General features: G+C 54.9%; 44 non-coding genes across 44 annotated transcripts; all 44 read right to left on the bottom strand.

Moving 5' to 3' along the window:
• Positions 1-1,975: 1,975 nt before the first annotated feature.
• On the bottom strand, positions 1,976-2,089 carry LOC148358177 (U5 spliceosomal RNA). Its single transcript, XR_015851781.1, has one exon. It is a non-coding gene; the product is annotated as a U5 spliceosomal RNA (small nuclear RNA).
• Positions 2,090-2,606: 517 nt separating this feature from the next.
• LOC148358178 (U1 spliceosomal RNA) lies at positions 2,607-2,770 on the bottom strand. The gene has a single exon (XR_015851906.1). It is a non-coding gene; the product is annotated as a U1 spliceosomal RNA (small nuclear RNA).
• Positions 2,771-3,088: 318 nt separating this feature from the next.
• On the bottom strand, positions 3,089-3,280 carry LOC148358179 (U2 spliceosomal RNA). Its single transcript, XR_015851891.1, has one exon. It is a non-coding gene; the product is annotated as a U2 spliceosomal RNA (small nuclear RNA).
• A 370-nt stretch (positions 3,281-3,650) lies between these two features.
• LOC148358180 (U5 spliceosomal RNA) lies at positions 3,651-3,764 on the bottom strand. Its single transcript, XR_015851787.1, has one exon. It is a non-coding gene; the product is annotated as a U5 spliceosomal RNA (small nuclear RNA).
• A 517-nt stretch (positions 3,765-4,281) lies between these two features.
• On the bottom strand, positions 4,282-4,445 carry LOC148358181 (U1 spliceosomal RNA). Its single transcript, XR_015851637.1, has one exon. It is a non-coding gene; the product is annotated as a U1 spliceosomal RNA (small nuclear RNA).
• A 318-nt stretch (positions 4,446-4,763) lies between these two features.
• On the bottom strand, positions 4,764-4,955 carry LOC148358182 (U2 spliceosomal RNA). The gene has a single exon (XR_015851806.1). It is a non-coding gene; the product is annotated as a U2 spliceosomal RNA (small nuclear RNA).
• Positions 4,956-5,325: 370 nt separating this feature from the next.
• On the bottom strand, positions 5,326-5,439 carry LOC148358183 (U5 spliceosomal RNA). The gene has a single exon (XR_015851783.1). It is a non-coding gene; the product is annotated as a U5 spliceosomal RNA (small nuclear RNA).
• A 513-nt stretch (positions 5,440-5,952) lies between these two features.
• On the bottom strand, positions 5,953-6,116 carry LOC148358184 (U1 spliceosomal RNA). The gene has a single exon (XR_015851613.1). It is a non-coding gene; the product is annotated as a U1 spliceosomal RNA (small nuclear RNA).
• Positions 6,117-6,434: 318 nt separating this feature from the next.
• On the bottom strand, positions 6,435-6,626 carry LOC148358185 (U2 spliceosomal RNA). The gene has a single exon (XR_015851852.1). It is a non-coding gene; the product is annotated as a U2 spliceosomal RNA (small nuclear RNA).
• A 370-nt stretch (positions 6,627-6,996) lies between these two features.
• LOC148358186 (U5 spliceosomal RNA) lies at positions 6,997-7,110 on the bottom strand. The gene has a single exon (XR_015851723.1). It is a non-coding gene; the product is annotated as a U5 spliceosomal RNA (small nuclear RNA).
• A 513-nt stretch (positions 7,111-7,623) lies between these two features.
• On the bottom strand, positions 7,624-7,787 carry LOC148358187 (U1 spliceosomal RNA). Its single transcript, XR_015851910.1, has one exon. It is a non-coding gene; the product is annotated as a U1 spliceosomal RNA (small nuclear RNA).
• Positions 7,788-8,104: 317 nt separating this feature from the next.
• Positions 8,105-8,296, bottom strand: LOC148358188 (U2 spliceosomal RNA). Its single transcript, XR_015851807.1, has one exon. It is a non-coding gene; the product is annotated as a U2 spliceosomal RNA (small nuclear RNA).
• A 370-nt stretch (positions 8,297-8,666) lies between these two features.
• LOC148358189 (U5 spliceosomal RNA) lies at positions 8,667-8,780 on the bottom strand. The gene has a single exon (XR_015851788.1). It is a non-coding gene; the product is annotated as a U5 spliceosomal RNA (small nuclear RNA).
• A 517-nt stretch (positions 8,781-9,297) lies between these two features.
• On the bottom strand, positions 9,298-9,461 carry LOC148358190 (U1 spliceosomal RNA). Its single transcript, XR_015851638.1, has one exon. It is a non-coding gene; the product is annotated as a U1 spliceosomal RNA (small nuclear RNA).
• A 318-nt stretch (positions 9,462-9,779) lies between these two features.
• LOC148358191 (U2 spliceosomal RNA) lies at positions 9,780-9,971 on the bottom strand. Its single transcript, XR_015851809.1, has one exon. It is a non-coding gene; the product is annotated as a U2 spliceosomal RNA (small nuclear RNA).
• Positions 9,972-10,341: 370 nt separating this feature from the next.
• Positions 10,342-10,455, bottom strand: LOC148358192 (U5 spliceosomal RNA). Its single transcript, XR_015851724.1, has one exon. It is a non-coding gene; the product is annotated as a U5 spliceosomal RNA (small nuclear RNA).
• A 517-nt stretch (positions 10,456-10,972) lies between these two features.
• Positions 10,973-11,136, bottom strand: LOC148358193 (U1 spliceosomal RNA). The gene has a single exon (XR_015851912.1). It is a non-coding gene; the product is annotated as a U1 spliceosomal RNA (small nuclear RNA).
• Positions 11,137-11,454: 318 nt separating this feature from the next.
• LOC148358194 (U2 spliceosomal RNA) lies at positions 11,455-11,646 on the bottom strand. Its single transcript, XR_015851884.1, has one exon. It is a non-coding gene; the product is annotated as a U2 spliceosomal RNA (small nuclear RNA).
• Positions 11,647-12,016: 370 nt separating this feature from the next.
• Positions 12,017-12,130, bottom strand: LOC148358195 (U5 spliceosomal RNA). The gene has a single exon (XR_015851725.1). It is a non-coding gene; the product is annotated as a U5 spliceosomal RNA (small nuclear RNA).
• A 520-nt stretch (positions 12,131-12,650) lies between these two features.
• LOC148358196 (U1 spliceosomal RNA) lies at positions 12,651-12,814 on the bottom strand. Its single transcript, XR_015851914.1, has one exon. It is a non-coding gene; the product is annotated as a U1 spliceosomal RNA (small nuclear RNA).
• A 318-nt stretch (positions 12,815-13,132) lies between these two features.
• LOC148358197 (U2 spliceosomal RNA) lies at positions 13,133-13,324 on the bottom strand. The gene has a single exon (XR_015851810.1). It is a non-coding gene; the product is annotated as a U2 spliceosomal RNA (small nuclear RNA).
• Positions 13,325-13,694: 370 nt separating this feature from the next.
• LOC148358198 (U5 spliceosomal RNA) lies at positions 13,695-13,808 on the bottom strand. Its single transcript, XR_015851726.1, has one exon. It is a non-coding gene; the product is annotated as a U5 spliceosomal RNA (small nuclear RNA).
• Positions 13,809-14,325: 517 nt separating this feature from the next.
• On the bottom strand, positions 14,326-14,489 carry LOC148358199 (U1 spliceosomal RNA). The gene has a single exon (XR_015851915.1). It is a non-coding gene; the product is annotated as a U1 spliceosomal RNA (small nuclear RNA).
• Positions 14,490-14,807: 318 nt separating this feature from the next.
• Positions 14,808-14,999, bottom strand: LOC148358200 (U2 spliceosomal RNA). Its single transcript, XR_015851855.1, has one exon. It is a non-coding gene; the product is annotated as a U2 spliceosomal RNA (small nuclear RNA).
• Positions 15,000-15,369: 370 nt separating this feature from the next.
• Positions 15,370-15,483, bottom strand: LOC148358201 (U5 spliceosomal RNA). The gene has a single exon (XR_015851727.1). It is a non-coding gene; the product is annotated as a U5 spliceosomal RNA (small nuclear RNA).
• Positions 15,484-15,988: 505 nt separating this feature from the next.
• Positions 15,989-16,152, bottom strand: LOC148358202 (U1 spliceosomal RNA). Its single transcript, XR_015851917.1, has one exon. It is a non-coding gene; the product is annotated as a U1 spliceosomal RNA (small nuclear RNA).
• Positions 16,153-16,470: 318 nt separating this feature from the next.
• LOC148358203 (U2 spliceosomal RNA) lies at positions 16,471-16,662 on the bottom strand. Its single transcript, XR_015851811.1, has one exon. It is a non-coding gene; the product is annotated as a U2 spliceosomal RNA (small nuclear RNA).
• A 370-nt stretch (positions 16,663-17,032) lies between these two features.
• Positions 17,033-17,146, bottom strand: LOC148358204 (U5 spliceosomal RNA). Its single transcript, XR_015851728.1, has one exon. It is a non-coding gene; the product is annotated as a U5 spliceosomal RNA (small nuclear RNA).
• Positions 17,147-17,666: 520 nt separating this feature from the next.
• LOC148358205 (U1 spliceosomal RNA) lies at positions 17,667-17,830 on the bottom strand. Its single transcript, XR_015851920.1, has one exon. It is a non-coding gene; the product is annotated as a U1 spliceosomal RNA (small nuclear RNA).
• Positions 17,831-18,148: 318 nt separating this feature from the next.
• Positions 18,149-18,340, bottom strand: LOC148358206 (U2 spliceosomal RNA). Its single transcript, XR_015851812.1, has one exon. It is a non-coding gene; the product is annotated as a U2 spliceosomal RNA (small nuclear RNA).
• A 370-nt stretch (positions 18,341-18,710) lies between these two features.
• LOC148358207 (U5 spliceosomal RNA) lies at positions 18,711-18,824 on the bottom strand. The gene has a single exon (XR_015851729.1). It is a non-coding gene; the product is annotated as a U5 spliceosomal RNA (small nuclear RNA).
• A 517-nt stretch (positions 18,825-19,341) lies between these two features.
• On the bottom strand, positions 19,342-19,505 carry LOC148358208 (U1 spliceosomal RNA). The gene has a single exon (XR_015851921.1). It is a non-coding gene; the product is annotated as a U1 spliceosomal RNA (small nuclear RNA).
• Positions 19,506-19,823: 318 nt separating this feature from the next.
• LOC148358209 (U2 spliceosomal RNA) lies at positions 19,824-20,015 on the bottom strand. The gene has a single exon (XR_015851888.1). It is a non-coding gene; the product is annotated as a U2 spliceosomal RNA (small nuclear RNA).
• Positions 20,016-20,385: 370 nt separating this feature from the next.
• LOC148358210 (U5 spliceosomal RNA) lies at positions 20,386-20,499 on the bottom strand. Its single transcript, XR_015851730.1, has one exon. It is a non-coding gene; the product is annotated as a U5 spliceosomal RNA (small nuclear RNA).
• Positions 20,500-21,012: 513 nt separating this feature from the next.
• LOC148358211 (U1 spliceosomal RNA) lies at positions 21,013-21,176 on the bottom strand. Its single transcript, XR_015851922.1, has one exon. It is a non-coding gene; the product is annotated as a U1 spliceosomal RNA (small nuclear RNA).
• Positions 21,177-21,494: 318 nt separating this feature from the next.
• LOC148358212 (U2 spliceosomal RNA) lies at positions 21,495-21,686 on the bottom strand. Its single transcript, XR_015851813.1, has one exon. It is a non-coding gene; the product is annotated as a U2 spliceosomal RNA (small nuclear RNA).
• Positions 21,687-22,056: 370 nt separating this feature from the next.
• On the bottom strand, positions 22,057-22,170 carry LOC148358213 (U5 spliceosomal RNA). Its single transcript, XR_015851732.1, has one exon. It is a non-coding gene; the product is annotated as a U5 spliceosomal RNA (small nuclear RNA).
• A 516-nt stretch (positions 22,171-22,686) lies between these two features.
• Positions 22,687-22,850, bottom strand: LOC148358214 (U1 spliceosomal RNA). Its single transcript, XR_015851924.1, has one exon. It is a non-coding gene; the product is annotated as a U1 spliceosomal RNA (small nuclear RNA).
• A 318-nt stretch (positions 22,851-23,168) lies between these two features.
• LOC148358215 (U2 spliceosomal RNA) lies at positions 23,169-23,360 on the bottom strand. Its single transcript, XR_015851814.1, has one exon. It is a non-coding gene; the product is annotated as a U2 spliceosomal RNA (small nuclear RNA).
• Positions 23,361-23,730: 370 nt separating this feature from the next.
• Positions 23,731-23,844, bottom strand: LOC148358216 (U5 spliceosomal RNA). Its single transcript, XR_015851678.1, has one exon. It is a non-coding gene; the product is annotated as a U5 spliceosomal RNA (small nuclear RNA).
• Positions 23,845-24,364: 520 nt separating this feature from the next.
• LOC148358217 (U1 spliceosomal RNA) lies at positions 24,365-24,528 on the bottom strand. Its single transcript, XR_015851925.1, has one exon. It is a non-coding gene; the product is annotated as a U1 spliceosomal RNA (small nuclear RNA).
• A 318-nt stretch (positions 24,529-24,846) lies between these two features.
• On the bottom strand, positions 24,847-25,038 carry LOC148358218 (U2 spliceosomal RNA). Its single transcript, XR_015851815.1, has one exon. It is a non-coding gene; the product is annotated as a U2 spliceosomal RNA (small nuclear RNA).
• Positions 25,039-25,408: 370 nt separating this feature from the next.
• On the bottom strand, positions 25,409-25,522 carry LOC148358219 (U5 spliceosomal RNA). The gene has a single exon (XR_015851679.1). It is a non-coding gene; the product is annotated as a U5 spliceosomal RNA (small nuclear RNA).
• Positions 25,523-26,042: 520 nt separating this feature from the next.
• LOC148358220 (U1 spliceosomal RNA) lies at positions 26,043-26,206 on the bottom strand. Its single transcript, XR_015851929.1, has one exon. It is a non-coding gene; the product is annotated as a U1 spliceosomal RNA (small nuclear RNA).
• Between the last annotated feature and the right edge of the window lie 292 nt (positions 26,207-26,498).

The raw sequence follows: 26,498 nt of genomic DNA on the forward strand, positions 1-26,498 counted from the left end.
GAGCGTCGCCGGGACGTAGTCCGTCAGCGGGGCCCGCAAACTCTCCGCCGGTTGACCAGCGACCCGCTGCCAGCTCTGCGTGCGTTCCCGTCGGGTCCATTCGTCCACGCCTTCCGCTCCCTCGTGACCAGCTTCCACCTCCACGTGTCCTCTGGAATCCCCAGACTCGCCGTCAGCAGTCCTAGGCCAACCCGTTTCGCCTGGGTCAGAGGGGGGGCCAGAGGACCGGTCGGGGGCCAGTCCCTCGTCCACCTGACCACAAGGAAACAGGCCATCTCCTTCCCAAGCCCCTACCGAGCCGCCGTCAGACGACTCCATCATGGGCATTTCTTGCAGTGACCAGTCACCCACCGAGACCTCAACCTTTGGGCCTGGTTTCCCCGCCACTTTCAGCCTGATCCCACCGGAACCCCTCCCCTCCAAGGCCGGCACTGGGGGGACACCCATGGATGCAACCGGGACCGCACTAATTTCCCCACCCCCAGGCCGCTCGTGACCAACAGGAGATGTTGGAGGGAGATTCGAATATGGAAGTTGCCCCTCCCCTGTTTCCACACCCCTAGGCCCCACCTGGCCAATAGCAGGTCTTGGAGGGAGATTTGAATTTTCGAATTGTTTGGCCAGTACATCTCCATTAAGCATTCCATTGTCATTATTCTTCCCATTTCCTTTGGAACCATCCTGTCCAGCTTTCAACATGTTGGCAAAAGAACGAGGGCAGTTTCTGTAGAGGTGGCCAGCCTCCCCACAGAGATTGCACTTTCTGGAATTTGTGCATTCCTCAAAAGAATGCCCAAGTACTCTACATTTACCACAAAAAACACGGTCACACACCTCAGCCAGGTGCCCATGCTCGCCGCATTTGTGGCAGAGCTTGGGTTGGCCTTGGTAGTGAATGTAGCCACGGTTCTCCCCCAGGACTATCATAGACGGGAGATGTTTCAGGCCCTGGAAGCCCTGGGGGTCCTGCCACTGTTGAACGGGAACCCTCCAGGCACAATTCCAGACACCATCCACATCTCGCACCTTCACAGCCCGGCCCTTCACCGTGCAATATCTCCCCAGCCAAAAACAAATATCATCCACATCTACTGTCTCATTAAACATCCTGACAATCACTGTCTTGGCAGCATTGTCAGTCAGCCTTTCAACAGTAAAAGCAGAAAACTGGGGTCTCACTTTATCAAAACGGTCCCAAAATTCACGAAGAACCACAGCCGAGACGAAACTCACATCAAATCCTTTGTAGAATGGCAGGGTAATGATGCAGTTCAAGTCCTCAGCCCTGAAGTTCAAACATTTTTGAATGAACTTCCTGGAAAAATCCAACCTGGATATCTTCCCCATTTCAGTCCCCAAATCTTTGAGAAGAAAGCGCACACCATGGTGCCTCCGCATGCCAGAAAGGGACCCAGACATGGCAGATCACACCACCAGCAGCTCTACATTCCTGGAAAAAAATCAGAACAAGTAAATACCACAGCAGGGGCACAATGCACACTAACGCCATACACCTCTGACAACAGAGCGAGACCAGTGCCACTAGACAAAGACCCCAGACCTGACAGAGGCGATCACATCTTAGCCAAAAGGCCGAGAAGCGATAGCCCTTGAGGAAAACAGAGCACCGAGCCAATCCCGACACAGCGATGTCGTGATGACGGTGCTCCTGAGCTTTCGCACCTGGAAGGGCCTTGACCGCTACACAGCTGTCGTTGTTTCAAGCTGAACCGAGCAACTGCCGGGGCAGGCGGAGAGCCCGTCCCGGTCACGGGAAAGTCCGCTCCCATGATGCATCAAACACATCTGGTGCGGGGTACCGCGCTACGACAGGGCACGACCCGTCCCGGGCTCTGAGCCGCCGGCGCTCCGGCACGACTCGTGCGGAGGTCTGCGGAACGACAGGGCACAACCCGCCTCGGGTTCCGACCCGGGTTCTCGCCGGAACCCTTGAAATCTTTTTCACAGGTCGGTCAGCTCTGCCTACGCAGAACCTCTAAAAATTGGAAATGACTCTTGCTGTTCCTCCCCACGGAAATCTTTAGTAAAAGGCGAAAGATTTGTACGGTCTGAAGAGAAACATGAGTGACTGCGCGCCACAGTGCCTAACAGTCGCCCCTATCGCCCGCCGGACCCACCAAACACAGGGTTTCGTCGTTAAACGTGTCGACTTCCCGTTCCCGTGCCGATCGACAAACGTTGTCTGAACGAGGTAAAGAAGTTGAAACGTAAACGATGCTGGCTGACTGGAGGCCCCTCACTGCCTTGGCCATTCAAAGCGATTGGGCTAGAAAGTAGAATACGGTTCTTGGCGAGCATGACGCTGGATCAGCCTGTCCCCTTGAACGTTAGCTGGAAGGAAATATGGGCTTTTTTTCAGAACGTTTAAAGGTATTTCTTTAAACGAACGAACGAACGAACGAACGAACGAGCGAGCTAACAAACGAGCCAGGGAATGTACCCCACCTGAGATTCTGCTGCGATTAGGGCGCTACTCCCGAACGTCGCGCTCACGGAGCATTATCAGCATGGCGAAACACACACGGGAGTCTTTTCTCACTGGTGACGCACGTCTACAGTCCAGTCAATTGTATTTGACAGTCTAACAGGGGAAAGCGCGTACGCAGTCCCCCACTACCAGAAATTTTGCAGTCGAGATTCCCACATTTGGGGAATTCGCAGAGGTCAGCCTGATCGGAGTGCAATGACAAAGCCTCACCCTGGGAGAACTACCTTCATGATCATAGTATCTCCCCTGCCAGGTAAGTATGAGTTGGGGGCGGCACCGGGAGGACTCTCATCCACGCTCGCCCCGTTTTAAGCCAGGGTGTAGTCCTCCCCGAGGAAGTCTCGTGCGGCCGACGGGTGTTGGGCACGACAGGTCGGCCGCCTGCCGTTGTGCTTCACACTGTTGTAGGGAACGGGCAGTGCCTTGAAACACAACCAGGTCGATGCTGGAGAGGACGCAGCAACCTGCTTTCCCGGCTCCCGTATCCGCGATGCGGACTCGGTACACGATCTTGAGAGTGGGGCGCTGGCTAGGGAACGGAGTCTGAGGAACAGTGGGTTTTCTCGTCAACATTTTGGTAGGGAATGCACTGTTCTCAGAGATACTGCAATACCGGGTCGATGCGTGGAGTGGACGGAGCAAGCCCCTGTTCCATCTCCCAGTTTCAAAAATCAATTTATTATATGGTCCCCCACATGGGGGACGTATCAGATATTAAACTGATAAGAACAGATACTACACTTGATCTTAGCCAAAAGGCCGAGAAGCGATAGCCCTTGAGGAAAACAGAGCACCGAGCCAATCCCGACACAGCGATGTCGTGATGACGGTGCTCCTGAGCTTTCGCACCTGGAAGGGCCTTGACCGCTACACAGCTGTCGTTGTTTCAAGCTGAACCGAGCAACTGCCGGGGCAGGCGGAGAGCCCGTCCCGGTCACGGGAAAGTCCGCTCCCATGATGCATCAAACACATCTGGTGCGGGGTTCCGCGCAACGACAGGGCACGACCCGTCCCGGGCTCTGAGCCGCCGGCGCTCCGGCACGACTCGTGCGGAGGTCTGCGGAACGACAGGGCACAACCCGCCTCGGGTTCCGACCCGGGTTCTCGCCGGAACCCTTGAAATCTTTTTCACAGGTCGGTCAGCTCTGCCTACGCAGAACCTCTAAAAATTGGAAATGACTCTTGCTGTTCCTCCCCACGGAAATCTTTAGTAAAAGGCGAAAGATTTGTACGGTCAGAAGAGAAACAAGAGTGACTGCGCGCCACAGTGCCTAACAGTCGCCCCTATCGCCCGCCGGACCCACCAAACACAGGGTTTCGTCGTTAAACGTGTCGACTTCCCGTTCCCGTGCCGATCGACAAACGTTGTCTGAACGAGGTAAAGAAGTTGAAACGTAAACGATGCTGGCTGACTGGAGGCCCCTCACTGCCTTGGCCATTCAAAGCGATTGGGCTAGAAAGTAGAATACGGTTCTTGGCGAGCATGACGCTGGATCAGCCTGTCCCCTTGAACGTTAGCTGGAAGGAAATATGGGCTTTTTTTCAGAACGTTTAAAGGTATTTCTTTGAACGAACGAACGAACAAACGAACGAACGAGCGAGCTAACAAACGAGCCAGGGAATGTACCCCAACTGAGATTCTGCTGCGATTAGGGCGCTACTCCCGAACGTCGCGCTCACGGAGCATTATCAGCATGGCGAAACACACACGGGAGTCTTTTCTCACTGGTGACGCACGTCTACAGTCCAGTCAATTGTATTTGACAGTCTAACAGGGGAAAGCGCGTACGCAGTCCCCCACTACCAGAAATTTTGCAGTCGAGATTCCCACATTTGGGGAATTCGCAGAGGTCAGCCTGATCGGAGTGCAATGACAAAGCCTCACCCTGGGAGAACTACCTTCATGATCATAATATCTCCCCTGCCAGGTAAGTATGAGTTGGGGGCGGCACCGGGAGGACTCTCATCCACGCTCGCCCCGTTTTAAGCCAGGGTGTAGTCCTCCCCGAGGAAGTCTCGTGCGGCCGACGGGTGTTGGGCACGACAGGTCGGCCGCCTGCCGTTGTGCTTCACACTGTTGTAGGGAACGGGCAGTGCCTTGAAACACAACCAGGTCGATGCTGGAGAGGACGCAGCAACCTGCTTTCCCGGCTCCCGTGTCCGCGATGCGGACTCGGTACACGATCTTGAGAGTGGGGCGCTGGCTAGGGAACGGAGTCTGAGGAACATTGGGTTTTCTCGTCAACATTTTGGTAGGGAATGCACCGTTCCCAGAGATACTGCAATACCGGGTCGATGCGTGGAGTGGACGGAGCAAGCCCCTGTTCCATCTCCCAGTTTCAAAAATCAATTTAATATATGGTCCCCCACATGGGGGACGTATCAGATATTAAACTGATAAGAACAGATACTACACTTGATCTTAGCCAAAAGGCCGAGAAGCGATAGCCCTTGAGGAAAACAGAGCACCGAGCCAATCCCGACACAGCGATGTCGTGATGACGGTGCTCCTGAGCTTTCGCACCTGGAAGGGCCTTGACCGCTACACAGCTGTCGTTGTTTCAAGCTGAACCGAGCAACTGCCGGGGCAGGCGGAGAGCCCGTCCCGGTCACGGGAAAGTCCGCTCCCATGATGCATCAAACACATCTGGTGCGGGGTTCCGCGCAACGACAGGGCACGACCCGTCCCGGGCTCTGAGCCGCCGGCGCTCCGGCACGACTCGTGCGGAGGTCTGCGGAACAACAGGGCACAACCCGCCTCGGGTTCCGACCCGGGTTCTCGCCGGAACCCTTGAAATCTTTTTCACAGGTCGGTCAGCTCTGCCTACGCAGAACCTCTAAAAATTGGAAATGACTCTTGCTGTTCCTCCCCACGGAAATCTTTAGTAAAAGGCGAAAGATTTGTACAGTCTGAAGAGAAACAAGAGTGACTGCGCGCCACAGTGCCTAACAGTCGCCACTATCGCCCGCCGGACCCACCAAACACAGGGTTTCGTCGTTAAACGTGTCGACTTCCCGTTCCCGTGCCGATCGACAAACGTTGTCTGAACGAGGTAAAGAAGTTGAAACGTAAACGATGCTGGCTGACTGGAGGCCCCTCACTGCCTTGGCCATTCAAAGCGATTGGGCTAGAAAGTAGAATACGGTTCTTGGCGAGCATGACGCTGGATCAGCCTGTCCCCTTGAACGTTAGCTGGAAGGAAATATGGGCTTTTTTTCAGAACGTTTAAAGGTATTTCTTTGAACGAACGAACGAACGAACGAACGAGCGAGCTAACAAACGAGCCAGGGAATGTACCCCAACTGAGATTCTGCTGCGATTAGGGCGCTACTCCCGAACGTCGCGCTCACGGAGCATTATCAGCATGGCGAAACACACACGGGAGTCTTTTCTCACTGGTGACGCACGTCTACAGTCCAGTCAATTGTATTTGACAGTCTAACAGGGGAAAGCGCGTACGCAGTCCCCCACTACCAGAAATTTTGCAGTCGAGATTCCCACATTTGGGGAATTCGCAGAGGTCAGCCTGATCGAAGTGCAATGACAAAGCCTCACCCTGGGAGAACTACCTTCATGATCATAGTATCTCCCCTGCCAGGTAAGTATGAGTTGGGGGCGGCACCGGGAGGACTCTCATCCACGCTCGCCCCGTTTTAAGCCAGGGTGTAGTCCTCCCCGAGGAAGTCTCGTGCGGCCGACAGGTGTTGGGCACGACAGGTCGGCCGCCTGCCGTTGTGCTTCACACTGTTGTAGGGAACGGGCAGTGCCTTGAAACACAACCAGGTCGATGCTGGAGAGGACGCAGCAACCTGCTTTCCCGGCTCCCGTGTCCGCGATGCGGACTCGGTACACGATCTTGAGAGTGGGGCGCTGGCTAGGGAACGGAGTCTGAGGAACAGTGGGTTTTCTCGTCAACATTTTGGTAGGGAATGCACCGTTCCCAGAGATACTGCAATACCGGGTCGATGCGTGGAGTGGACGGAGCAAGCCCCTGTTCCATTTCCCAGTTTCAAAAATCAATTTAATATATGGTCCCCCACATGGGGGACGTATCAGATATTAAACTGATAAGAACAGATACTACACTTGATCTTAGCCAAAAGGCCGAGAAGCGATAGCCCTTGAGGAAAACAGAGCACCGAGCCAATCCCGACACAGCGATGTCGTGATGACGGTGCTCCTGAGCTTTCGCACCTGGAAGGGCCTTGACCGCTACACAGCTGTCGTTGTTTCAAGCTGAACCGAGCAACTGCCGGGGCAGGCGGAGAGCCCGTCCCGGTCACGGGAAAGTCCGCTCCCATGATGCATCAAACACATCTGGTGCGGGGTTCCGCGCAACGACAGGGCACGACCCGTCCCGGGCTCTGAGCCGCCGGCGCTCCGGCACGACTCGTGCGGAGGTCTGCGGAACGACAGGGCACAACCCGCCTCGGGTTCCGACCCGGGTTCTCGCCGGAACCCTTGAAATCTTTTTCACAGGTCGGTCAGCTCTGCCTACGCAGAACCTCTAAAAATTGGAAATGACTCTTGCTGTTCCTCCCCACGGAAATCTTTAGTAAAAGGCGAAAGATTTGTACGGTCTGAAGAGAAACAAGAGTGACTGCGCGCCACAGTGCCTAACAGTCGCCACTATCGCCCGCCGGACCCACCAAACACAGGGTTTCGTCGTTAATTGTGTCGACTTCCCGTTCCCGTGCCAATCGACAAACGTTGTCTGAACGAGGTAAAAAAGTTGAAACGTAAACGATGCTGGCTGACTGGAGGCCCCTCACTGCCTTGGCCATTCAAAGCGATTGGGCTAGAAAGTAGAATACGGTTCTTGGCGAGCATGACGCTGGATCAGCCTGTCCCCTTGAACGTTAGCTGGAAGGAAATATGGGCTTTTTTTCAGAACGTTTAAAGGTATTTCTTTAAACGAACGAACGAACGAACGAACGAGCGAGCTAACAAACGAGCCAGGGAATGTACCCCAACTGAGATTCTGCTGCGATTAGGGCGCTACTCCCGAACGTCGCGCTCACGGAGCATTATCAGCATGGCGAAACACACACGGGAGTCTTTTCTCACTGGTGACGCACGTCTACAGTCCAGTCAATTGTATTTGACAGTCTAACAGGGGAAAGCGCGTACGCAGTCCCCCACTACCAGAAATTTTGCAGTCGAGATTCCCACATTTGGGGAATTCGCAGAGGTCAGCCTGATCGGAGTGCAATGACAAAGCCTCACCCTGGGAGAACTACCTTCATGATCATAGTATCTCCCCTGCCAGGTAAGTATGAGTTGGGGGCGGCACCGGGAGGACTCTCATCCACGCTCGCCCCGTTTTAAGCCAGGGTGTAGTCCTCCCCGAGGAAGTCTCGTGCGGCCGACGGGTGTTGGGCACGACAGGTCGGCCGCCTGCCGTTGTGCTTCACACTGTTGTAGGGAACGGGCAGTGCCTTGAAACACAACCAGGTCGATGCTGGAGAGGACGCAGCAACCTGCTTTCCCGGCTCCCGTATCCGCGATGCGGACTCGTACACGATCTTGAGAGTGGGGCGCTGGCTAGGGAACGGAGTCTGAGGAACAGTGGGTTTTCTCGTCAACATTTTGGTAGGGAATGCACCGTTCCCAGAGATACTGCAATACCGGGTCGATGCGTGGAGTGGACGGAGCAAGCCCCTGTTCCATCTCCCAGTTTCAAAAATCAATTTAATATATGGTCCCCCACATGGGGGACGTATCAGATATTAAACTGATAAGAACAGATACTACACTTGATCTTAGCCAAAAGGCCGAGAAGCGATAGCCCTTGAGGAAAACAGAGCACCGAGCCAATCCCGACACAGCGATGTCGTGATGACGGTGCTCCTGAGCTTTCGCACCTGGAAGGGCCTTGACCGCTACACAGCTGTCGTTGTTTCAAGCTGAACCGAGCAACTGCCGGGGCAGGCGGAGAGCCCGTCCCGGTCACGGGAAAGTCCGCTCCCATGATGCATCAAACACATCTGGTGCGGGGTTCCGCGCAACGACAGGGCACGACCCGTCCCGGGCTCTGAGCCGCCGGCGCTCCGGCACGACTCGTGCGGAGGTCTGCGGAACGACAGGGCACAACCCGCCTCGGGTTCCGACCCGGGTTCTCGCCGGAACCCTTGAAATCTTTTTCACAGGTCGGTCAGCTCTGCCTACGCAGAACCTCTAAAAATTGGAAATGACTCTTGCTGTTCCTCCCCACGGAAATCTTTAGTAAAAGGCGAAAGATTTGTACGGTCAGAAGAGAAACAAGAGTGACTGCGCGCCACAGTGCCTAACAGTCGCCCCTATCGCCCGCCGGACCCACCAAACACAGGGTTTCGTCGTTAAACGTGTCGACTTCCCGTTCCCGTGCCGATCGACAAACGTTGTCTGAACGAGGTAAAGAAGTTGAAACGTAAACGATGCTGGCTGACTGGAGGCCCCTCACTGCCTTGGCCATTCAAAGCGATTGGGCTAGAAAGTAGAATACGGTTCTTGGCGAGCATGACGCTGGATCAGCCTGTCCCCTTGAACGTTAGCTGGAAGGAAATATGGGCTTTTTTTCAGAACGTTTAAAGGTATTTCTTTGAACGAACGAACGAACAAACGAACGAACGAGCGAGCTAACAAACGAGCCAGGGAATGTACCCCAACTGAGATTCTGCTGCGATTAGGGCGCTACTCCCGAACGTCGCGCTCACGGAGCATTATCAGCATGGCGAAACACACACGGGAGTCTTTTCTCACTGGTGACGCACGTCTACAGTCCAGTCAATTGTATTTGACAGTCTAACAGGGGAAAGCGCGTACGCAGTCCCCCACTACCAGAAATTTTGCAGTCGAGATTCCCACATTTGGGGAATTCGCAGAGGTCAGCCTGATCGGAGTGCAATGACAAAGCCTCACCCTGGGAGAACTACCTTCATGATCATAATATCTCCCCTGCCAGGTAAGTATGAGTTGGGGGCGGCACCGGGAGGACTCTCATCCACGCTCGCCCCGTTTTAAGCCAGGGTGTAGTCCTCCCCGAGGAAGTCTCGTGCGGCCGACGGGTGTTGGGCACGACAGGTCGGCCGCCTGCCGTTGTGCTTCACACTGTTGTAGGGAACGGGCAGTGCCTTGAAACACAACCAGGTCGATGCTGGAGAGGACGCAGCAACCTGCTTTCCCGGCTCCCGTGTCCGCGATGCGGACTCGGTACACGATCTTGAGAGTGGGGCGCTGGCTAGGGAACGGAGTCTGAGGAACAGTGGGTTTTCTCGTCAACATTTTGGTAGGGAATGCACCGTTCCCAGAGATACTGCAATACCGGGTCGATGCGTGGAGTGGACGGAGCAAGCCCCTGTTCCATCTCCCAGTTTCAAAAATCAATTTAATATATGGTCCCCCACATGGGGGACGTATCAGATATTAAACTGATAAGAACAGATACTACACTTGATCTTAGCCAAAAGGCCGAGAAGCGATAGCCCTTGAGGAAAACAGAGCACCGAGCCAATCCCGACACAGCGATGTCGTGATGACGGTGCTCCTGAGCTTTCGCACCTGGAAGGGCCTTGACCGCTACACAGCTGTCGTTGTTTCAAGCTGAACCGAGCAACTGCCGGGGCAGGCGGAGAGCCCGTCCCGGTCACGGGAAAGTCCGCTCCCATGATGCATCAAACACATCTGGTGCGGGGTTCCGCGCAACGACAGGGCACGACCCGTCCCGGGCTCTGAGCCGCCGGCGCTCCGGCACGACTCGTGCGGAGGTCTGCGGAACGACAGGGCACAACCCGCCTCGGGTTCCGACCCGGGTTCTCGCCGGAACCCTTGAAATCTTTTTCACAGGTCGGTCAGCTCTGCCTACGCAGAACCTCTAAAAATTGGAAATGACTCTTGCTGTTCCTCCCCACGGAAATCTTTAGTAAAAGGCGAAAGATTTGTACGGTCTGAAGAGAAACAAGAGTGACTGCGCGCCACAGTGCCTAACAGTCGCCACTATCGCCCGCCGGACCCACCAAACACAGGGTTTCGTCGTTAAACGTGTCGACTTCCCGTTCCCGTGCCGATCGACAAACGTTGTCTGAACGAGGTAAAGAAGTTGAAACGTAAACGATGCTGGCTGACTGGAGGCCCCTCACTGCCTTGGCCATTCAAAGCGATTGGGCTAGAAAGTAGAATACGGTTCTTGGCGAGCATGACGCTGGATCAGCCTGTCCCCTTGAACGTTAGCTGGAAGGAAATATGGGCTTTTTTTCAGAACGTTTAAAGGTATTTCTTTGAACGAACGAACGAACGAACGAACGAACGAGCGAGCTAACAAACGAGCCAGGGAATGTACCCCAACTGAGATTCTGCTGCGATTAGGGCGCTACTCCCGAACGTCGCGCTCACGGAGCATTATCAGCATGGCGAAACACACACGGGAGTCTTTTCTCACTGGTGACGCACGTCTACAGTCCAGTCAATTGTATTTGACAGTCTAACAGGGGAAAGCGCGTACGCAGTCCCCCACTACCAGAAATTTTGCAGTCGAGATTCCCACATTTGGGGAATTCGCAGAGGTCAGCCTGATCGGAGTGCAATGACAAAGCCTCACCCTGGGAGAACTACCTTCATGATCATAGTATCTCCCCTGCCAGGTAAGTATGAGTTGGGGGCGGCACCGGGAGGACTCTCATCCACGCTCGCCCCGTTTTAAGCCAGGGTGTAGTCCTCCCCGAGGAAGTCTCGTGCGGCCGACGGGTGTTGGGCACGACAGGTCGGCCGCCTGCCGTTGTGCTTCACACTGTTGTAGGGAACGGGCAGTGCCTTGAAACACAACCAGGTCGATGCTGGAGAGGACGCAGCAACCTGCTTTCCCGGCTCCCGTATCCGCGATGCGGACTCGGTACACGATCTTGAGAGTGGGGCGCTGGCTAGGGAACGGAGTCTGAGGAACAGTGGGTTTTCTCGTCAACATTTTGGTAGGGAATGCACCGTTCGCAGAGATACTGCTATACCGGGTCGATGCGTGGAGTGGACGGAGCAAGCCCCTGTTCCATCTCCCAGTTTCAAAAATCAATTTAATATATGGTCCCCCACATGGGGGACGTATCAGATATTAAACTGATAAGAACAGATACTACACTTGATCTTAGCCAAAAGGCCGAGAAGCGATAGCCCTTGAGGAAAACAGAGCACCGAGCCAATCCCGACACAGCTATGTCGTGATGACGGTGCTCCTGAGCTTTCGCACCTGGAAGGGCCTTGACCGCTACACAGCTGTCGTTGTTTCAAGCTGAACCGAGCAACTGCCGGGGCAGGCGGAGAGCCCGTCCCGGTCACGGGAAAGTCCGCTCCCATGATGCATCAAACACATCTGGTGCGGGGTTCCGCGCAACGACAGGGCACGACCCGTCCCGGGCTCTGAGCCGCCGGCGCTCCGGCACGACTCGTGCGGAGGTCTGCGGAACGACAGGGCACAACCCGCCTCGGGTTCCGACCCGGGTTCTCGCCGGAACCCTTGAAATCTTTTTCACAGGTCGGTCAGCTCTGCCTACGCAGAACCTCTAAAAATTGGAAATGACTCTTGCTGTTCCTCCCCACGGAAATCTTTAGTAAAAGGCGAAAGATTTGTACGGTCTGAAGAGAAACAAGAGTGACTGCGCGCCACAGTGCCTAACAGTCGCCACTATCGCCCGCCGGACCCACCAAACACAGGGTTTCGTCGTTAAACGTGTCGACTTCCCGTTCCCGTGCCGATCGACAAACGTTGTCTGAACGAGGTAAAGAAGTTGAAACGTAAACGATGCTGGCTGACTGGAGGCCCCTCACTGCCTTGGCCATTCAAAGCGATTGGGCTAGAAAGTAGAATACGGTTCTTGGCGAGCATGACGCTGGATCAGCCTGTCCCCTTGAACGTTAGCTGGAAGGAAATATGGGCTTTTTTTCAGAACGTTTAAAGGTATTTCTTTGAACGAACGAACGAACAACAAACGAACGAACGAGCGAGCTAACAAACGAGCCAGGGAATGTACCCCAACTGAGATTCTGCTGCGATTAGGGCGCTACTCCCGAACGTCGCGCTCACGGAGCATTATCAGCATGGCGAAACACACACGGGAGTCTTTTCTCACTGGTGACGCACGTCTACAGTCCAGTCAATTGTATTTGACAGTCTAACAGGGGAAAGCGCGTACGCAGTCCCCCACTACCAGAAATTTTGCAGTCGAGATTCCCACATTTGGGGAATTCGCAGAGGTCAGCCTGATCGGAGTGCAATGACAAAGCCTCACCCTGGGAGAACTACCTTCATGATCATAGTATCTCCCCTGCCAGGTAAGTATGAGTTGGGGGCGGCACCGGGAGGACTCTCATCCACACTCGCCCCGTTTTAAGCCAGGGTGTAGTCCTCCCCGAGGAAGTCTCGTGCGGCCGACGGGTGTTGGGCACGACAGGTCGGCCGCCTGCCGTTGTGCTTCACACTGTTGTAGGGAACGGGCAGTGCCTTGAAACACAACCAGGTCGATGCTGGAGAGGACGCAGCAACCTGCTTTCCCGGCTCCCGTGTCCGCGATGCGGACTCGGTACACGATCTTGAGAGTGGGGCGCTGGCTAGGGAACGGAGTCTGAGGAACAGTGGGTTTTCTCGTCAACATTTTGGTAGGGAATGCACCGTTCCCAGAGATACTGCAATACCGGGTCGATGCGTGGAGTGGACGGAGCAAGCCCCTGTTCCATCTCCCAGTTTCAAAAATCAATTTAATATATGGTCCCCCACATGGGGGACGTATCAGATATTAAACTGATAAGAACAGATACTACACTTGATCTTAGCCAAAAGGCCGAGAAGCGATAGCCCTTAAGGAAAACAGAGCACCGAGCCAATCCCGACACAGCGATGTCGTGATGACGGTGCTCCTGAGCTTTCGCACCTGGAAGGGCCTTGACCGCTACACAGCTGTCGTTGTTTCAAGCTGAACCGAGCAACTGCCGGGGCAGGCGGAGAGCCCGTCCCGGTCACGGGAAAGTCCGCTTCCATGATGCATCAAACACATCTGGTGCGGGGTTCCGCGCAACGACAGGGCACGACCCGTCCCGGGCTCTGAGCCGCCGGCGCTCCGGCACGACTCGTGCGGAGGTCTGCGGAACGACAGGGCACAACCCGCCTCGGGTTCCGACCCGGGTTCTCGCCGGAACCCTTGAAATCTTTTTCACAGGTCGGTCAGCTCTGCCTACGCAGAACCTCTAAAAATTGGAAATGACTCTTGCTGTTCCTCCCCACGGAAATCTTTAGTAAAAGGCGAAAGATTTGTACGGTCTGAAGAGAAACAAGAGTGACTGCGCGCCACAGTGCCTAACAGTCGCCACTATCGCCCGCCGGACCCACCAAACACAGGGTTTCGTCGTTAAACGTGTCGACTTCCCGTTCCCGTGCCGATCGACAAACGTTGTCTGAACGAGGTAAAGAAGTTGAAACGTAAACGATGCTGGCTGACTGGAGGCCCCTCACTGCCTTGGCCATTCAAAGCGATTGGGCTAGAAAGTAGAATACGGTTCTTGGCGAGCATGACGCTGGATCAGCCTGTCCCCTTGAACGTTAGCTGGAAGGAAATATGGGCTTTTTTTCAGAACGTTTAAAGGTATTTCTTTGAACGAACGAACGAACGAACGAACGAACGAGCGAGCTAACAAACGAGCCAGGGAATGTACCCCAACTGAGATTCTGCTGCGATTAGGGCGCTACTCCCGAACGTCGCGCTCACGGAGCATTATCAGCATGGCGAAACACACACGGGAGTCTTTTCTCACTGGTGACGCACGTCTACAGTCCAGTCAATTGTATTTGACAGTCTAACAGGGGAAAGCGCGTACGCAGTCCCCCACTACCAGAAATTTTGCAGTCGAGATTCCCACATTTGGGGAATTCGCAGAGGTCAGCCTGATCGGAGTGCAATGACAAAGCCTCACCCTGGGAGAACTACCTTCATGATCATAGTATCTCCCCTGCCAGGTAAGTATGAGTTGGGGGCGGCACCGGGAGGACTCTCATCCACGCTCGCCCCGTTTTAAGCCAGGGTGTAGTCCTCCCCGAGGAAGTCTCGTGCGGCCGACGGGTGTTGGGCACGACAGGTCGGCCGCCTGCCGTTGTGCTTCACACTGTTGTAGGGAACGGGCAGTGCCTTGAAACACAACCAGGTCGATGCTGGAGAGGACGCAGCAACCTGCTTTCCCGGCTCCCGTATCCGCGATGCGGACTCGGTACACGATCTTGAGAGTGGGGCGCTGGCTAGGGAACGGAGTCTGAGGAACAGTGGGTTTTCTCGTCAACATTTTGGTAGGGAATGCACCGTTCCCAGAGATACTGCAATACCGGGTCGATGCGTGGAGTGGACGGAGCAAGCCCCTGTTCCATCTCCCAGTTTCAAAAATCAATTTAATATATGGTCCCCCACATGGGGGACGTATCAGATATTAAACTGATAAGAACAGATACTACAATTGATCTTAGCCAAAAGGCCGAGAAGCGATAGCCCTTGAGGAAAACAGAGCACCGAGCCAATCCCGACACAGCGATGTCGTGATGACGGTGCTCCTGAGCTTTCGCACCTGGAAGGGCCTTGACCGCTACACAGCTGTCGTTGTTTCAAGCTGAACCGAGCAACTGCCGGGGCAGGCGGAGAGCCCGTCCCGGTCACGGGAAAGTCCGCTCCCATGATGCATCAAACACATCTGGTGCGGGGTTCCGCGCAACGACAGGGCACGACCCGTCCCGGGCTCTGAGCCGCCGGCGCTCCGGCACGACTCGTGCGGAGGTCTGCGGAACGACAGGGCACAACCCGCCTCGGGTTCCGACCCGGGTTCTCGCCGGAACCCTTGAAATCTTTTTCACAGGTCGGTCAGCTCTGCCTACGCAGAACCTCTAAAAATTGGAAATGACTCTTGCTGTTCCTCCCCACGGAAATCTTTAGTAAAAGGCGAAAGATTTGTACGGTCTGAAGAGAAACAAGAGTGACTGCGCGCCACAGTGCCTAACAGTCGCCACTATCGCCCGCCGGACCCACCAAACACAGGGTTTCGTCGTTAAACGTGTCGACTTCCCGTTCCCGTGCCGATCGACAAACGTTGTCTGAACGAGGTAAAGAAGTTGAAACGTAAACGATGCTGGCTGACTGGAGGCCCCTCACTGCCTTGGCCATTCAAAGCGATTGGGCTAGAAAGTAGAATACGGTTCTTGGCGAGCATGACGCTGGATCAGCCTGTCCCCTTGAACGTTAGCTGGAAGGAAATATGGGCTTTTTTTCAGAACGTTTAAAGGTATTTCTTTGAACGAACGAACGAACGAGCGAGCTAACAAACGAGCCAGGGAATGTACCCCAACTGAGATTCTGCTGCGATTAGGGCGCTACTCCCGAACGTCGCGCTCACGGAGCATTATCAGCATGGCGAAACACACACGGGAGTCTTTTCTCACTGGTGACGCACGTCTACAGTCCAGTCAATTGTATTTGACAGTCTAACAGGGGAAAGCGCGTACGCAGTCCCCCACTACCAGAAATTTTGCAGTCGAGATTCCCACATTTGGGGAATTCGCAGAGGTCAGCCTGATCGGAGTGCAATGACAAAGCCTCACCCTGGGAGAACTACCTTCATGATCATAGTATCTCCCCTGCCAGGTAAGTATGAGTTGGGGGCGGCACCGGGAGGACTCTCATCCACGCTCGCCCCGTTTTAAGCCAGGGTGTAGTCCTCCCCGAGGAAGTCTCGTGCGGCCGACGGGTGTTGGGCACGACAGGTCGGCCGCCTGCCGTTGTGCTTCACACTGTTGTAGGGAACGGGCAGTGCCTTGAAACACAACCAGGTCGATGCTGGAGAGGACGCAGCAACCTGCTTTCCCGGCTCCCGTGTCCGCGATGCGGACTCGGTACACGATCTTGAGAGTGGGGCGCTGGCTAGGAAACGGAGTCTGAGGAATAGTGGGTTTTCTCGTCAACATTTTGGTAGGGAATGCACCGTTCCCAGAGATACTGCAATACCGGGTCGATGCGTGGAGTGGACGGAGCAAGCCCCTGTTCCATCTCCCAGTTTCAAAAATCAATTTAATATATGGTCCCCCACATGGGGGACGTATCAGATATTAAACTGATAAGAACAGATACTACACTTGATCTTAGCCAAAAGGCCGAGAAGCGATAGCCCTTGAGGAAAACAGAGCACCGAGCCAATCCCGACACAGCTATGTCGTGATGACGGTGCTCCTGAGCTTTCGCACCTGGAAGGGCCTTGACCGCTACACAGCTGTCGTTGTTTCAAGCTGAACCGAGCAACTGCCGGGGCAGGCGGAGAGCCCGTCCCGGTCACGGGAAAGTCCGCTCCCATGATGCATCAAACACATCTGGTGCGGGGTTCCGCGCAACGACAGGGCACGACCCGTCCCGGGCTCTGAGCCGCCGGCGCTCCGGCACGACTCGTGCGGAGGTCTGCGGAACGACAGGGCACAACCCGCCTCGGGTTCCGACCCGGGTTCTCGCCGGAACCCTTGAAATCTTTTTCACAGGTCGGTCAGCTCTGCCTACGCAGAACCTCTAAAAATTGGAAATGACTCTTGCTGTTCCTCCCCACGGAAATCTTTAGTAAAAGGCGAAAGATTTGTACGGTCTGAAGAGAAACAAGAGTGACTGCGCGCCACAGTGCCTAACAGTCGCCACTATCGCCCGCCGGACCCACCAAACACAGGGTTTCGTCGTTAAACGTGTCGACTTCCCGTTCCCGTGCCGATCGACAAACGTTGTCTGAACGAGGTAAAGAAGTTGAAACGTAAACGATGCTGGCTGACTGGAGGCCCCTCACTGCCTTGGCCATTCAAAGCGATTGGGCTAGAAAGTAGAATACGGTTCTTGGCGAGCATGACGCTGGATCAGCCTGTCCCCTTGAACGTTAGCTGGAAGGAAATATGGGCTTTTTTTCAGAACGTTTAAAGGTATTTCTTTGAACGAACGAACGAACAACAAACGAACGAACGAGCGAGCTAACAAACGAGCCAGGGAATGTACCCCAACTGAGATTCTGCTGCGATTAGGGCGCTACTCCCGAACGTCGCGCTCACGGAGCATTATCAGCATGGCGAAACACACACGGGAGTCTTTTCTCACTGGTGACGCACGTCTACAGTCCAGTCAATTGTATTTGACAGTCTAACAGGGGAAAGCGCGTACGCAGTCCCCCACTACCAGAAATTTTGCAGTCGAGATTCCCACATTTGGGGAATTCGCAGAGGTCAGCCTGATCGGAGTGCAATGACAAAGCCTCACCCTGGGAGAACTACCTTCATGATCATAGTATCTCCCCTGCCAGGTAAGTATGAGTTGGGGGCGGCACCGGGAGGACTCTCATCCACACTCGCCCCGTTTTAAGCCAGGGTGTAGTCCTCCCCGAGGAAGTCTCGTGCGGCCGACGGGTGTTGGGCACGACAGGTCGGCCGCCTGCCGTTGTGCTTCACACTGTTGTAGGGAACGGGCAGTGCCTTGAAACACAACCAGGTCGATGCTGGAGAGGACGCAGCAACCTGCTTTCCCGGCTCCCGTGTCCGCGATGCGGACTCGGTACACGATCTTGAGAGTGGGGCGCTGGCTAGGGAACGGAGTCTGAGGAACAGTGGGTTTTCTCGTCAACATTTTGGTAGGGAATGCACCGTTCCCAGAGATACTGCAATACCGGGTCGATGCGTGGAGTGGACGGAGCAAGCCCCTGTTCCATCTCCCAGTTTCAAAAATCAATTTAATATATGGTCCCCCACATGGGGGACGTATCAGATATTAAACTGATAAGAACAGATACTACACTTGATCTTAGCCAAAAGGCCGAGAAGCGATAGCCCTTAAGGAAAACAGAGCACCGAGCCAATCCCGACACAGCGATGTCGTGATGACGGTGCTCCTGAGCTTTCGCACCTGGAAGGGCCTTGACCGCTACACAGCTGTCGTTGTTTCAAGCTGAACCGAGCAACTGCCGGGGCAGGCGGAGAGCCCGTCCCGGTCACGGGAAAGTCCGCTTCCATGATGCATCAAACACATCTGGTGCGGGGTTCCGCGCAACGACAGGGCACGACCCGTCCCGGGCTCTGAGCCGCCGGCGCTCCGGCACGACTCGTGCGGAGGTCTGCGGAACGACAGGGCACAACCCGCCTCGGGTTCCGACCCGGGTTCTCGCCGGAACCCTTGAAATCTTTTTCACAGGTCGGTCAGCTCTGCCTACGCAGAACCTCTAAAAATTGGAAATGACTCTTGCTGTTCCTCCCCACGGAAATCTTTAGTAAAAGGCGAAAGATTTGTACGGTCTGAAGAGAAACAAGAGTGACTGCGCGCCACAGTGCCTAACAGTCGCCACTATCGCCCGCCGGACCCACCAAACACAGGGTTTCGTCGTTAAACGTGTCGACTTCCCGTTCCCGTGCCGATCGACAAACGTTGTCTGAACGAGGTAAAGAAGTTGAAACGTAAACGATGCTGGCTGACTGGAGGCCCCTCACTGCCTTGGCCATTCAAAGCGATTGGGCTAGAAAGTAGAATACGGTTCTTGGCGAGCATGACGCTGGATCAGCCTGTCCCCTTGAACGTTAGCTGGAAGGAAATATGGGCTTTTTTTCAGAACGTTTAAAGGTATTTCTTTGAACGAACGAACGAACGAACGAACGAACGAGCGAGCTAACAAACGAGCCAGGGAATGTACCCCAACTGAGATTCTGCTGCGATTAGGGCGCTACTCCCGAACGTCGCGCTCACGGAGCATTATCAGCATGGCGAAACACACACGGGAGTCTTTTCTCACTGGTGACGCACGTCTACAGTCCAGTCAATTGTATTTGACAGTCTAACAGGGGAAAGCGCGTACGCAGTCCCCCACTACCAGAAATTTTGCAGTCGAGATTCCCACATTTGGGGAATTCGCAGAGGTCAGCCTGATCGGAGTGCAATGACAAAGCCTCACCCTGGGAGAACTACCTTCATGATCATAGTATCTCCCCTGCCAGGTAAGTATGAGTTGGGGGCGGCACCGGGAGGACTCTCATCCACGCTCGCCCCGTTTTAAGCCAGGGTGTAGTCCTCCCCGAGGAAGTCTCGTGCGGCCGACGGGTGTTGGGCACGACAGGTCGGCCGCCTGCCGTTGTGCTTCACACTGTTGTAGGGAACGGGCAGTGCCTTGAAACACAACCAGGTCGATGCTGGAGAGGACGCAGCAACCTGCTTTCCCGGCTCCCGTATCCGCGATGCGGACTCGGTACACGATCTTGAGAGTGGGGCGCTGGCTAGGGAACGGAGTCTGAGGAACAGTGGGTTTTCTCGTCAACATTTTGGTAGGGAATGCACCGTTCCCAGAGATACTGCAATACCGGGTCGATGCGTGGAGTGGACGGAGCAAGCCCCTGTTCCATCTCCCAGTTTCAAAAATCAATTTAATATATGGTCCCCCACATGGGGGACGTATCAGATATTAAACCGATAAGAACAGATACTACAATTGATCTTAGCCAAAAGGCCGAGAAGCGATAGCCCTTGAGGAAAACAGAGCACCGAGCCAATCCCGACACAGCGATGTCGTGATGACGGTGCTCCTGAGCTTTCGCACCTGGAAGGGCCTTGACCGCTACACAGCTGTCGTTGTTTCAAGCTGAACCGAGCAACTGCCGGGGCAGGCGGAGAGCCCGTCCCGGTCACGGGAAAGTCCGCTCCCATGATGCATCAAACACATCTGGTGCGGGGTTCCGCGCAACGACAGGGCACGACCCGTCCCGGGCTCTGAGCCGCCGGCGCTCCGGCACGACTCGTGCGGAGGTCTGCGGAACGACAGGGCACAACCCGCCTCGGGTTCCGACCCGGGTTCTCGCCGGAACCCTTGAAATCTTTTTCACAGGTCGGTCAGCTCTGCCTACGCAGAACCTCTAAAAATTGGAAATGACTCTTGCTGTTCCTCCCCACGGAAATCTTTAGTAAAAGGCGAAAGATTTGTACGGTCTGAAGAGAAACAAGAGTGACTGCGCGCCACAGTGCCTAACAGTCGCCACTATCGCCCGCCGGACCCACCAAACACAGGGTTTCGTCGTTAAACGTGTCGACTTCCCGTTCCCGTGCCGATCGACAAACGTTGTCTGAACGAGGTAAAGAAGTTGAAACGTAAACGATGCTGGCTGACTGGAGGCCCCTCACTGCCTTGGCCATTCAAAGCGATTGGGCTAGAAAGTAGAATACGGTTCTTGGCGAGCATGACGCTGGATCAGCCTGTCCCCTTGAACGTTAGCTGGAAGGAAATATGGGCTTTTTTTCAGAACGTTTAAAGGTATTTCTTTGAACGAACGAACGAACGAACGAACGAGCGAGCTAACAAACGAGCCAGGGAATGTACCCCAACTGAGATTCTGCTGCGATTAGGGCGCTACTCCCGAACGTCGCGCTCACGGAGCATTATCAGCATGGCGAAACACACACGGGAGTCTTTTCTCACTGGTGACCCACGTCTACAGTCCAGTCAATTGTATTTGACAGTCTAACAGGGGAAAGCGCGTACGCAGTCCCCCACTACCAGAAATTTTGCAGTCGAGATTCCCACATTTGGGGAATTCGCAGAGGTCAGCCTGATCGGAGTGCAATGACAAAGCCTCACCCTGGGAGAACTACCTTCATGATCATAGTATCTCCCCTGCCAGGTAAGTATGAGTTGGGGGCGGCACCGGGAGGACTCTCATCCACGCTCGCCCCGTTTTAAGCCAGGGTGTAGTCCTCCCCGAGGAAGTCTCGTGCGGCCGACGGGTGTTGGGCACGACAGGTCGGCCGCCTGCCGTTGTGCTTCACACTGTTGTAGGGAACGGGCAGTGCCTTGAAACACAACCAGGTCGATGCTGGAGAGGACGCAGCAACCTGCTTTCCCGGCTCCCGTGTCCGCGATGCGGACTCGGTACACGATCTTGAGAGTGGGGCGCTGGCTAGGAAACGGAGTCTGAGGAACAGTGGGTTTTCTCGTCAACATTTTGGTAGGGAATGCACCGTTCCCAGAGATACTGCAATACCGGGTCGATGCGTGGAGTGGACGGAGCAAGCCCCTGTTCCATCTCCCAGTTTCAAAAATCAATTTAATATATGGTCCCCCACATGGGGGACGTATCAGATATTAAACTGATAAGAACAGATACTACACTTGATCTTAGCCAAAAGGCCGAGAAGCGATAGCCCTTGAGGAAAACAGAGCACCGAGCCAATCCCGACACAGCGATGTCGTGATGACGGTGCTCCTGAGCTTTCGCACCTGGAAGGGCCTTGACCGCTACACAGCTGTCGTTGTTTCAAGCTGAACCGAGCAACTGCCGGGGCAGGCGGAGAGCCCGTCCCGGTCACGGGAAAGTCCGCTCCCATGATGCATCAAACACATCTGGTGCGGGGTTCCGCGCAACGACAGGGCACGACCCGTCCCGGGCTCTGAGCCGCCGGCGCTCCGGCACGACTCGTGCGGAGGTCTGCGGAACGACAGGGCACGACCCGCCTCGGGTTCCGACCCGGGTTCTCGCCGGAACCCTTGAAATCTTTTTCACAGGTCGGTCAGCTCTGCCTACGCAGAACCTCTAAAAATTGGAAATGACTCTTGCTGTTCCTCCCCACGGAAATCTTTAGTAAAAGGCGAAAGATTTGTACGGTCTGAAGAGAAACAAGAGTGATTGCGCGCCACAGTGCCTAACAGTCGCCCCTATCGCCCGCCGGACCCACCAAACACAGGGTTTCGTCGTTAAACGTGTCGACTTCCCGTTCCCGTGCCGATCGACAAACGTTGTCTGAACGAGGTAAAGAAGTTGAAACGTAAACGATGCTGGCTGACTGGAGGCCCCTCACTGCCTTGGCCATTCAAAGCGATTGGGCTAGAAAGTAGAATACGGTTCTTGGCGAGCATGACGCTGGATCAGCCTGTCCCCTTGAACGTTAGCTGGAAGGAAATATGGGCTTTTTTTCAGAACGTTTAAAGGTATTTCTTTGAACGAACGAACAACAAACGAACGAACGAGCGAGCTAACAAACGAGCCAGGGAATGTACCCCAACTGAGATTCTGCTGCGATTAGGGCGCTACTCCCGAACGTCGCGCTCACGGAGCATTATCAGCATGGCGAAACACACACGGGAGTCTTTTCTCACTGGTGACGCACGTCTACAGTCTAGTCAATTGTATTTGACAGTCTAACAGGGGAAAGCGCGTACGCAGTCCCCCACTACCAGAAATTTTGCAGTCGAGATTCCCACATTTGGGGAATTCGCAGAGGTCAGCCTGATCGGAGTGCAATGACAAAGCCTCACCCTGGGAGAACTACCTTCATGATCATAGTATCTCCCCTGCCAGGTAAGTATGAGTTGGGGGCGGCACCGGGAGGACTCTCATCCACGCTCGCCCCGTTTTAAGCCAGGGTGTAGTCCTCCCCGAGGAAGTCTCGTGCGGCCGACGGGTGTTGGGCACGACAGGTCGGCCACCTGCCGTTGTGCTTCACACTGTTGTAGGGAACGGGCAGTGCCTTGAAACACAACCAGGTCGATGCTGGAGAGGACGCAGCAACCTGCTTTCCCGGCTCCCGTGTCCGCGATGCGGACTCGGTACACGATCTTGAGAGTGGGGCGCTGGCTAGGGAACGGAGTCTGAGGAACAGTGGGTTTTCTCGTCAACATTTTGGTAGGGAATGCACCGTTCCCAGAGATACTGCAATACCGGGTCGATGCGTGGAGTGGACGGAGCAAGCCCCTGTTCCATCTCCCAGTTTCAAAAATCAATTTAATATATGGTCCCCCACATGGGGGACGTATCAGATATTAAACTGATAAGAACAGATACTACACTTGATCTTAGCCAAAAGGCCGAGAAGCGATAGCCCTTAAGGAAAACAGAGCACCGAGCCAATCCCGACACAGCGATGTCGTGATGACGGTGCTCCTGAGCTTTCGCACCTGGAAGGGCCTTGACCGCTACACAGCTGTCGTTGTTTCAAGCTGAACCGAGCAACTGCCGGGGCAGGCGGAGAGCCCGTCCCGGTCACGGGAAAGTCCGCTTCCATGATGCATCAAACACATCTGGTGCGGGGTTCCGCGCAACGACAGGGCACGACCCGTCCCGGGCTCTGAGCCGCCGGCGCTCCGGCACGACTCGTGCGGAGGTCTGCGGAACGACAGGGCACAACCCGCCTCGGGTTCCGACCCGGGTTCTCGCCGGAACCCTTGAAATCTTTTTCACAGGTCGGTCAGCTCTGCCTACGCAGAACCTCTAAAAATTGGAAATGACTCTTGCTGTTCCTCCCCACGGAAATCTTTAGTAAAAGGCGAAAGATTTGTACGGTCTGAAGAGAAACAAGAGTCACTGCGCGCCACAGTGCCTAACAGTCGCCACTATCGCCCGCCGGACCCACCAAACACAGGGTTTCGTCGTTAAACGTGTCGACTTCCCGTTCCCGTGCCGATCGACAAACGTTGTCTGAACGAGGTAAAGAAGTTGAAACGTAAACGATGCTGGCTGACTGGAGGCCCCTCACTGCCTTGGCCATTCAAAGCGATTGGGCTAGAAAGTAGAATACGGTTCTTGGCGAGCATGACGCTGGATCAGCCTGTCCCCTTGAACGTTAGCTGGAAGGAAATATGGGCTTTTTTTCAGAACGTTTAAAGGTATTTCTTTGAACGAACGAACGAACAACAAACGAACGAACGAGCGAGCTAACAAACGAGCCAGGGAATGTACCCCAACTGAGATTCTGCTGCGATTAGGGCGCTACTCCCGATAGTCGCGCTCACGGAGCATTATCAGCATGGCGAAACACACACGGGAGTCTTTTCTCACTGGTGACGCACGTCTACAGTCCAGTCAATTGTATTTGACAGTCTAACAGGGGAAAGCGCGTACGCAGTCCCCCACTACCAGAAATTTTGCAGTCGAGATTCCCACATTTGGGGAATTCGCAGAGGTCAGCCTGATCGGAGTGCAATGACAAAGCCTCACCCTGGGAGAACTACCTTCATGATCATAGTATCTCCCCTGCCAGGTAAGTATGAGTTAGGGGGGGCACCGGGAGGACTCTCATCCACGCTCGCCCCGTTTTAAGCCAGGGTGTAGTCCTCCCCGAGGAAGTCTCGTGCGGCCGACGGGTGTTGGGCACGACAGGTCGGCCACCTGCCGTTGTGCTTCACACTGTTGTAGGGAACGGGCAGTGCCTTGAAACACAACCAGGTCGATGCTGGAGAGGACGCAGCAACCTGCTTTCCCGGCTCCCGTGTCCGCGATGCGGACTCGGTACACGATCTTGAGAGTGGGGCGCTGGCTAGGGAACGGAGTCTGAGGAACAGTGGGTTTTCTCGTCAACATTTTGGTAGGGAATGCACCGTTCCCAGAGATACTGCAATACCGGGTCGATGCGTGGAGTGGACGGAGCAAGCCCCTGTTCCATCTCCCAGTTTCAAAAATCAATTTAATATATGGTCCCCCACATGGGGGACGTATCAGATATTAAACTGATAAGAACAGATACTACACTTGATCTTAGCCAAAAGGCCGAGAAGCGATAGCCCTTAAGGAAAACAGAGCACCGAGCCAATCCCGACACAGCGATGTCGTGATGACGATGCTCCTGAGCTTTCGCACCTGGAAGGGCCTTGACCGCTACACAGCTGTCGTTGTTTCAAGCTGAACCGAGCAACTGCCGGGGCAGGCGGAGAGCCCGTCCCGGTCACGGGAAAGTCCGCTTCCATGATGCATCAAACACATCTGGTGCGGGGTTCCGCGCAACGACAGGGCACGACCCGTCCCGGGCTCTGAGCCGCCGGCGCTCCGGCACGACTCGTGCGGAGGTCTGCGGAACGACAGGGCACAACCCGCCTCGGGTTCCGACCCGGGTTCTCGCCGGAACCCTTGAAATCTTTTTCACAGGTCGGTCAGCTCTGCCTACGCAGAACCTCTAAAAATTGGAAATGACTCTTGCTGTTCCTCCCCACGGAAATCTTTAGTAAAAGGCGAAAGATTTGTACGGTCTGAAGAGAAACAAGAGTCACTGCGCGCCACAGTGCCTAACAGTCGCCACTATCGCCCGCCGGACCCACCAAACACAGGGTTTCGTCGTTAAACGTGTCGACTTCCCGTTCCCGTGCCGATCGACAAACGTTGTCTGAACGAGGTAAAGAAGTTGAAACGTAAACGATGCTGGCTGACTGGAGGCCCCTCACTGCCTTGGCCATTCAAAGCGATTGGGCTAGAAAGTAGAATACGGTTCTTGGCGAGCATGACGCTGGATCAGCCTGTCCCCTTGAACGTTAGCTGGAAGGAAATATGGGCTTTTTTTCAGAACGTTTAAAGGTATTTCTTTGAACGAACGAACGAACAACAAACGAACGAACGAGCGAGCTAACAAACGAGCCAGGGAATGTACCCCAACTGAGATTCTGCTGCGATTAGGGCGCTACTCCCGATAGTCGCGCTCACGGAGCATTATCAGCATGGCGAAACACACACGGGAGTCTTTTCTCACTGGTGACGCACGTCTACAGTCCAGTCAATTGTATTTGACAGTCTAACAGGGGAAAGCGCGTACGCAGTCCCCCACTACCAGAAATTTTGCAGTCGAGATTCCCACATTTGGGGAATTCGCAGAGGTCAGCCTGATCGGAGTGCAATGACAAAGCCTCACCCTGGGAGAACTACCTTCATGATCATAGTATCTCCCCTGCCAGGTAAGTATGAGTTAGGGGGGGCACCGGGAGGACTCTCATCCACGCTCGCCCCGTTTTAAGCCAGGGTGTAGTCCTCCCCGAGGAAGTCTCGTGCGGCCGACGGGTGTTGGGCACGACAGGTCGGCCACCTGCCGTTGTGCTTCACACTGTTGTAGGGAACGGGCAGTGCCTTGAAACACAACCAGGTCGATGCTGGAGAGGACGCAGCAACCTGCTTTCCCGGCTCCCGTGTCCGCGATGCGGACTCGGTACACGATCTTGAGAGTGGGGCGCTGGCTAGGGAACGGAGTCTGAGGAACA

Source organism: Urocampus carinirostris, chromosome 10 (genome assembly GCF_059441175.1).
Source record: "Urocampus carinirostris isolate Australia breed hairy pipefish chromosome 10, RoL_Ucar_1.0, whole genome shotgun sequence".
Lineage (NCBI taxonomy): Eukaryota > Metazoa > Chordata > Actinopteri > Syngnathiformes > Syngnathidae > Urocampus > Urocampus carinirostris.